Here is an 8497-nt window from a genome sequence, read left to right as displayed (position 1 = left end):
TTGTTGGTACCACGGACATTCCGTAACGTAGTACTACACCTCGCACATAGTCATCCATTGGGGGGACACCTAGGGGTGGAAAAGACAAAAGAAAAGGTTCTCCGAAGCTTCTATTGGCCTGGGGTTCTGGCAGAAATTACAAACTATTGCTCCTCATGCCCAGAATGTCAGATCACCGCCCCGTTCAAAGCGTACCGCAGCCCATTGGTACCCCTTCCCATAATAGAGGTACCATTTGACCGGATTGCTATGGATCTAGTAGGACCCCTAATAAAGTCTGCTAGGGGACATCAGCATATATTGGTAATATTAGATTATGCCACCCGATATCCGGAGGCAGTTCCCCTACGTAGCACCTCTGCTAAAAACATAGCAAAATAGTTAGTAGTTCTGTTTTCCCGGGTCGGAATTCCTAAAGAGATTTATCTGACCAGGGAACACCATTTATGTCCCAAGTAACAAAAGAGCTATGTAAACTCCTAAAAATCAAGCATCTCAGAACCTCAGTCTATCATCCACAAACAGATGGTTTAGTAGAGAGGTTCAATAAAACCTTAAAGAGCATGTTACGCCGGGCGGTCGATACGGATGGGAAAAACTGGGATTGTTTGTTACCATACCTGTTATTTGCCATTAGGGAAGTTCCCCAATCATCCACAGGCTTCTCCCCGTTTGAACTATTGTATGGCCGACACCCAAGGGGCTTACTGGATATAGCAAAGAGACTTGGGAACACGAGGTTACCCCTTACAGAAGTGTAATAGAGCATGTTGCCCAGATGCAGGACCGCATTGCTGCAGTCCTACCCATAGTGAGGGAACACATGGAGAAAGCTCAAGAAGCACAGAGGAATACGTATAATAAGGGTGCTAGGGTCAGAATTTTTTTCCAGGTGATAGGTTACTAGTTCTGGTTCCCACCATGGAGAGTAAATTCCTTGCTAAATGGCATGGGCCATATGAGGTCTTGGAAAGAGTGGGAGAAGTAAATTATAAGGTAAGACAGCCAGGTAGGAGGAAACCTGAGCAAATTTACCATATAAACCTACTCAAGCCCTGGAAAGATAGAGAGGTCTTGTTAACCCTAGTACCCCCAGGTCCGTCAGAGAATCAAGAAACTGACCCAGAGGTTAGCATAGCTGAAACCCTGCCGTGCATCAGAAACGAGAGGTCCAGAATTTAGTGAGAAGAAACAAAGAAGTCTTCTCTATACAGCCAGGTAGAACTAGCGTAATTGAACATGACCTAGTCTCTGAACCGGGGGTCAGAGTTAACCTTAAACCGTACCGAATCCCAGAGGCCAAGAGAGAGGCTATAAGTTTAGAGGTTAAAAAAATGCTAAAACTAGGCGTAATTGAGGAATCCCAAAGTGGGTGGAACAGCCCTATAGTTTTAGTCCCAAAGCCAGACGGTACAACAAGGTTTTGTAATGACTACCGGAAACTAAACGCGGTGTCAAAATTTGATACTTATCCTATGCCCAGGGTGGATGAACTTGTAGAGAGACTGGGCAAAGCCCAATATCTCACAACCCTAGACCTAACAAAAGGGTACTGGCAGGTTCCCCTCACAGAAAGGGCAAAAGAAAAACAGCCTTCTCAACCCCAGACGGCCTCTTTCAGTATAAGGTGCTGCCTTTTGGCTTACATGGAGCTCCCGCCACATTCCAAAGAATGATGGATAAAATTTTAAAACCACATGCTCGGTATGTTGCCGCCTACCTAGATGATGTGGTAATCCATAGTGAAGATTGGCAGTCCCACCTTCCAAAGGTCCAAGCTGTGCTCGACGCAGTTTGGTCTGCCGGACTAACTGCTAACCCCGCTAAATGCACTATTGGTCTGGAGGAGGCCAAGTATCTGGGGTATTCTATTGGTAGAGGGTTACGCAAACCACAAACACTCAAAGTAGAGGCGATACAAAATTGGCCAAGGCCAGTTACAAAAAAACAAGTAAGGACCTTTTTGGGGTTAATTGGCTACTATAGAAGGTTTATTCCCAATTTTGCAACTAAGGCAACCCCACTAACCGACCTCAGAAAAGCAAGAGGACCGCTAATGGTAAAGTGGTCCCCCGAAACCGAACAGGCCTTTAGAAGCCTGAAAGAAGCTCTCTGTGCCCAACCAGTGTTGGTCACACCTGACTTCTCCAAAGAGTTCGTAGTCCAAACCGACGCATCTGAGGTAGGGCTGGGGGCGGTACTCTCCCAGGAGTCTCAAGGGGAGGAGCACCCCATCCTTTATTTAAGTAGGAAACTAAATCCCCAGGAGAAAAATTACTCCATAGTCGAGAAAGAGTGTCTCGCAATAAAGTGGGCTGTAGAGACGCTCAAATATTATCTGTTGGGGAGAAAATTCCGGTTGGTCACAGATCATGCACCCCTTACCTGGATGTGTCAAAACAGGGAGAAGAATGCTAGAGTGACCAGGTGGTTCCTAAGCTTACAACCCTTTAAATTTTCTGTGGAACACAGGTCAGGGCACAAACATGGCAATGCCGACGGGTTGTCAAGGATGCACTCCCTAATATCCATGGTCGCTCATCCCTCGAGGTCTAAGCTGGGGGGGAGGATATGTGACAGAAACCAGGGGATGGTAATAAATTCCATATACAGGGCTCCCAGGATACTGAACAGTTTCTGTCCTGTCTAGGCTGAACAGGGCAGCCTCGTGGTACATACACTCCATTCCACAGTTTCTCTGCTGCCTGTTTTCTGTCACCTGTCATGCTGATTAGAGATCAGGTATATAAGACCTGTTTCCTGTTTCTTCTCCCCCTCCCCAAGAGCCTGGAGGCTGGAAGGCTGCTGAACTACAGAGGGGGGAGAAGCCTCTTCCCCAAACAGGTTCAATCATTCTGTTCGTTTGTCTAAGACTGCAAAGGTACTTATTTTGTTGGTGGAAGTGGACAAGCCACTTCCAACCCTGAGTCAGGGAATATCTAAGTTTAAGTTATCGCTCAGATGAGCAGCTTTTTGTTTGGCTTTGTTTTCTGTTTGCACTGTGGCAGTCTCAGTGCCTGGGACTAAATAAACCAGGCATAGCCTGTTTAAAGGAACAGTACGCGACGTCTCATCATTTAACCTACCCTAAAAGACCATGTTCTAACAGTCCCGGACAGACGGCGGGGCCCCGGAGTAAGCTGTTTGTCACAATATATATATATATATATATATATCTATATATATATATATATATACAAATATAACTGTATGCTCATCTGCATGTCTTAGGCAGGTCTGCAACCCCGCCTTTCCCCATTATCACCCAGCATACAGCACTTCCACTGCAGCAAGGGATTCTGGGAAATGACATGCAAATGAGCACACAGTGTCACTTTTTGCCTCAATAACCATTTTTAACATGGTTCCCTATAGGCTTAAGCTTGCTGCATGGTCACAGCTTTGAGCACAGCCAGGGTTAAGGTGCATACCCAGAAAACCACCCACAGACAGCTGTTTCGACTTTGATGGGTCTCATAAGTGTGGGGTTGATTTTACTGGGAATGCAAGAGAGGCTATGGGATAGGCTAAACCATAATACTGAGTTAAGTTATGGTGAGTAAAAAAAGTGACAAAAACCCTCCACAGGAAAGCAAATATGCAAATATAACTGTATGCTCATCTGCATGTCTTAGGCAGGTCTGCAACCCCGCCTTTCCCCATTATCACCCAGCATACAGTACTTCCACTGCAGCAAGGGATTCAGACAAACATTACCCCTTATGGGATCGAGATGCCCCGAACAGACCATTGGGTCAGGGAAAAAGAGGAGCAGAGGAGTTAGGGCAGGCAGAGTCGTCCAGAGTCGTCCAGAGGAAGAAGAAAAACAGAGGAGGATTAGCTACACCATCTGTGATTAGTAATATATTCAACCTCTCATCTACTGTATTGACAGATTGTGAAAAATCTTTATTAGAGAGGGGTTTATCTTTTGCACCCAATACGGGTCCGAATCTATTCCAATTGTTTATTGATCTAAACAGTTTCATTAGAAAAATGACTCTAAATCGATATTTTAAAATACAAGAGAACAATATCAAATCCTTTAATCCTGTCACTATTTTCAATACACAGGAAACAGCCTGTGTTGAGACACTCACGTCACTGCTGAGAGAGTCGGGCTCATTATCGGGATCACAAGCCTCAATTGACAACCTTGAACTGTCCATCCATCCAACCGGGTCTGTGGAAGTTGACTTATACGATGACCTGAATATATTATTTTCACCTTTTAAACCCAGGTCAGTTTTCTTCCCTTACCAATCTAAGGGAGGATTTGTGGACACGTTTTATAACTTGGTTCTACGATATTTCGAGTCACTGTGTGCTAAACCAATTAAATTCAATCACAATTTATCTAGAGGTGAGCTGGACGCATTGGGCAAACTAAGAGCCAACAATGACATTGTCATCCGACAGGCTGATAAGGGGGAGGCATAGTCATCCAGGACTTATCTGCGTATCTCATAGAGGCACGTAGACTCCTGGGTGACCCTGCTTCCTATACCTTGTTGGAGTCAGACCCAGTGGACACTTACCAGTTGTTGTTGAAGGAACTCCTTACCACTGCACAGGGAGATGGGATCATTTCTAAATCTGAATTTAAATTTTTGTTTACCTCACATCCACGCACTCCCATTTTTTATCACTTACCCAAGGTGCATAAGTCCTTGTCCAATCCCCCTGGCAGACCCTTAGTTTCGGGTGTGGAGTCGATGACATCGAGTCTATCCCAATATGTTGATTATTTTCTCCATCCCTACGTAGTCAAGCTTAGGTCCCATGTTAGGGATACACTCCATGTCATCGACTCCATCTCTGATATTAGGTGGAAATCCACTTACCTATGGGCCACATGTGATGTCACATCACTATATACCTGTATTCAACATGCCAGGGGGTTAGAAGCAATTAAATACTGTCTGGACACGGACTTATCATTTCCAGATAAGCACAAGCACTTTATTTTGCAAAGTATTCATTTCATTCTCACTCACAATTATTTTTTATTTGAAGACAATTATCACTTGCAAATCTGTGGAACGGCCATGGGCACGAGATTCGCTCCGAGCTACGCAAACCTCTTCATGGGGTACTGGGAGGAGTCCCATGTGTGGCTAAATGACACACTTGGGGCGGATCTCGTGTACTTTGGTCGCTTCATAGATGATGTTATTATCATTTGGGATGGTGAAGAGTCTGTTCTATCTGGTATCTTGAGTTCCTTCAATGACAATTTTTTGGACTTAAATTTACTTTTGAAATTGATGCAGTGTCCACTGTGTTTCTGGATTTGGCTCTTAGTACAGACACGGACTTGAATATTATCACCTCCACACATTTCAAGTCTGTGTCTGTAAACAGCTATGTTCATGCGTCCAGCAATCACCACAAGCAGTGGCTCGACAATGTTCCCTTGGGGCAGTTTCATAGAATACGGAAGAACTGCTCAAGGGACATGGAATTTAAAAGCCAATCTGAAATACTCAGTAATAAGTTTATATCCAAAGGATATGACCCTGATTTGATCTCGGAGGCTCTTAGTAAAGTTAGCTCTATTGACAGATCTGTTCTATTAAATAAATCAAAGAAGAAAGGAGATAAGGGGGTTCGCTTGAGTTATGACACTCCAGTGGAACCCATGAATACAGAGGTGTCCACTCTGAGGTTTATAACAACTTATAACCAGTCTTATAGATCGATCAATAAAATTCTGAACAATCACTGGTCTATCCTCAAGTGTGACCCCCATTTAGGATCCTGTCTGCCAGAAAGAGCTAAAGTAGTGTACAGAAAGGCAAGAAGCATGAAGAGTCTGCTAGCCCCCACGAAACTTAGGTCATCCTTGTCTAATACCATTATTCCTAAGGGTCCATTAGGTAATCATCAGTGTGGACGTAATCGGTGTATTACCTGCAGGCATCTCCAGAAAGAAACGCTGATTGATTCTCCAAGTAGAGGTACCACATATCCCATCACTAGTTATATTGACTGTCTTAGCACCTATGTGGTATATCTGATACAGTGTGGATGCAGCCAAAAATATGTTGGACGCACCACCAGAACTCTTGGTACTCGCTTCCTGGAACACAGGAGAAATGTGATTAAAGGTCTCCACTCCCATAGTGTCTCTCGACACTTTAAACTTTATCACCAACAAGATCCAAAAACCATGACAGTGATGGGAATTGAGACCATTTCTCCTTGTACTCTAGGAGGCGACCGCTTCAAGACTCTCTGCAAGCGGGAAACCTTTTGGATCCACCAGTTGGGGACTCTTAGTCCAGGTAGATTAAATGAATGCCTGGACGTCAGTACATTAGTATAATTAGTCCTTGGACGGCCCTTCCTCTCCAGGAGTTCTTCTGCTCTCCTCTGCCATCTTTTGTCTGGGTCTTTTCTCTTTTTTTGGCCTCTCCTCGTGTCGGGCACTTTAGTTTTGGTATCATTTACTATAAGGTGGGTCTTTGGTTACAATATTTCATATATAAATCCTAATATATATCATTTATTTCACTTTCAATTCATTGTAGTGTAGTTCCATCACCACATTTACACAATCACTTCTAGCACTTACCCATATTCACATCCATTTATATATTTAGTTTCTTATACTTACTATCACAGAATTACCACGTTCACGTTCACTCATATATAATTATAATTATAGATTAGTTTATAATAGTTGAGATCATGTATGTTATGTTTACTTGGGATACACTCTTAAACACATGGATTATGTAGTTATTCACATAGATCTGTTACAGATTACACTATATATATATATAACACAATTTTCAACCTGTGATATTAATTATAATTCATATAAATATAGTATAACAAATAATATTAATCATTTATGAATTTATCAACTAGTATTGAGAAATTATTTATTAGCTATAATTCTCCCCCTTCTAGGTACCAGCTTTTTTCGTGGCATAGGGAATCTGTTTTCACGAATTGTCTTTATGAATATATTAAACTAATTGAATGGTATCATATATCCTTGTGGGATTATCTGTCCATCAACACTTTTCATTTATAATATTGTAATTTTATAATATTGTAGTTTCTATTTCAAATTTATTTTGTAACTTCAACTTTTGTTTTTTATCAATTAATAGTATTGAATTGTTCGTCGATATACTCCTTGATTTCTGATGTAATTTCAATTTTATTGCCTGTTATGTATTACGCCCTATATGGGAATAGTATTGCTACATAAATGATATATTAGGGGTCCATTAGGGTCTATATATCTTTAGTCATGCTATGATGTTATTTTTAGATATATTATTTTTATGGTTTGGTATATAATTTAGACATTTCCTTTTATGAGTTTAGATTTGATATTTTATAGGATATATGAGTCCCTCGGGTCTGGCAATGTCCAGTATTCAGTCACACATATGTATAATCAATCTCATTCAAATTCAATTAGGCAATAGTTTTTATTAGGCACATTCTGAGTGTTTTAACATTGGTAACAATTGTATTAAGTTTTAAGCATCAACAGCTGATGAGGGGCGTTCTGTTGAATAAGCAGCATTGGTTTGTGTATATAAATAGCGGACATACCCCTTCTCAGTATCGCCCTTTGAGAAAGTCACCCGCCGAGTGACGAAACGCGTAAGGGAGTGTCATTACGTCAGACGCTACGACATTACGTCATTACACAGCGCAGAGAACAGACCGAGACTTGCGCCGGTGCTATGGAGGCTTGAGGATTACAGAGCCACACTTTCCTGAACTCTCTATGGACGTTTCATAACCGTTGGCCTTTTCTATCAGCTGGGACGCGGACCCATCCTGTTCTGAGACCGGATTCCATTAAGGACACGAAGCGAGAACCGGATGGTGGTGATTATAATCACACAATGCTTTTATGATCTGTAACCTTGTGAGTGCATTTTAACCACCCCCTCTACCCCCCTTCCCCTCATTAAATTACCTTTTTACGCGATGGGGCGTGCGCTCTCTTCTCTCTTTTTCTTTTAGATTTCCTGTGGACGTGGTTTGTCCATTTTTGAGAGCAGCCGGAGTTCCCCTGTACCAGTTTCTACTTCATATTGGACTATCATTTGAGGACTGTTTTTTCCTTTTTCTTTAGTTTTTTGTTTTTATATTATCATATATTTTTATATGTATGAACTTGTATTTCACCATTTGTTATTAACATTGTTTGTTGAAGTTTAGTGTTTAGTCATTTTCAATATTTCAGGTGTTATATGAGTATTTGTTAGTCAATTATTTACTAATATTAGGTGTATATTTATATTCTATATTTGATTTTTCACTTTATACAATTATAACACACACACCCCCCCTTTTTCTTATATATTTATTTAATATATTATATTTGATATTATTTATTTGGTTCGGAGGCGCAGCTTTTTTCTTTTGTTTTGTTCCTTTCCTATACATACATACATACATACATACATAGTTAAGTTATGGTGAGTAAAAAAAAGTGACAAAAACCCTCCACAGCAAAGCA

The sequence above is a fragment of the Ascaphus truei genome, chromosome 20 (genome assembly GCF_040206685.1).
Source record: "Ascaphus truei isolate aAscTru1 chromosome 20, aAscTru1.hap1, whole genome shotgun sequence".
Taxonomy (NCBI): Eukaryota; Metazoa; Chordata; class Amphibia; order Anura; family Ascaphidae; genus Ascaphus; species Ascaphus truei.
The sequence above is the reverse complement of the archived record's forward strand: the minus strand, read 5'-3'. Positions refer to the sequence as shown.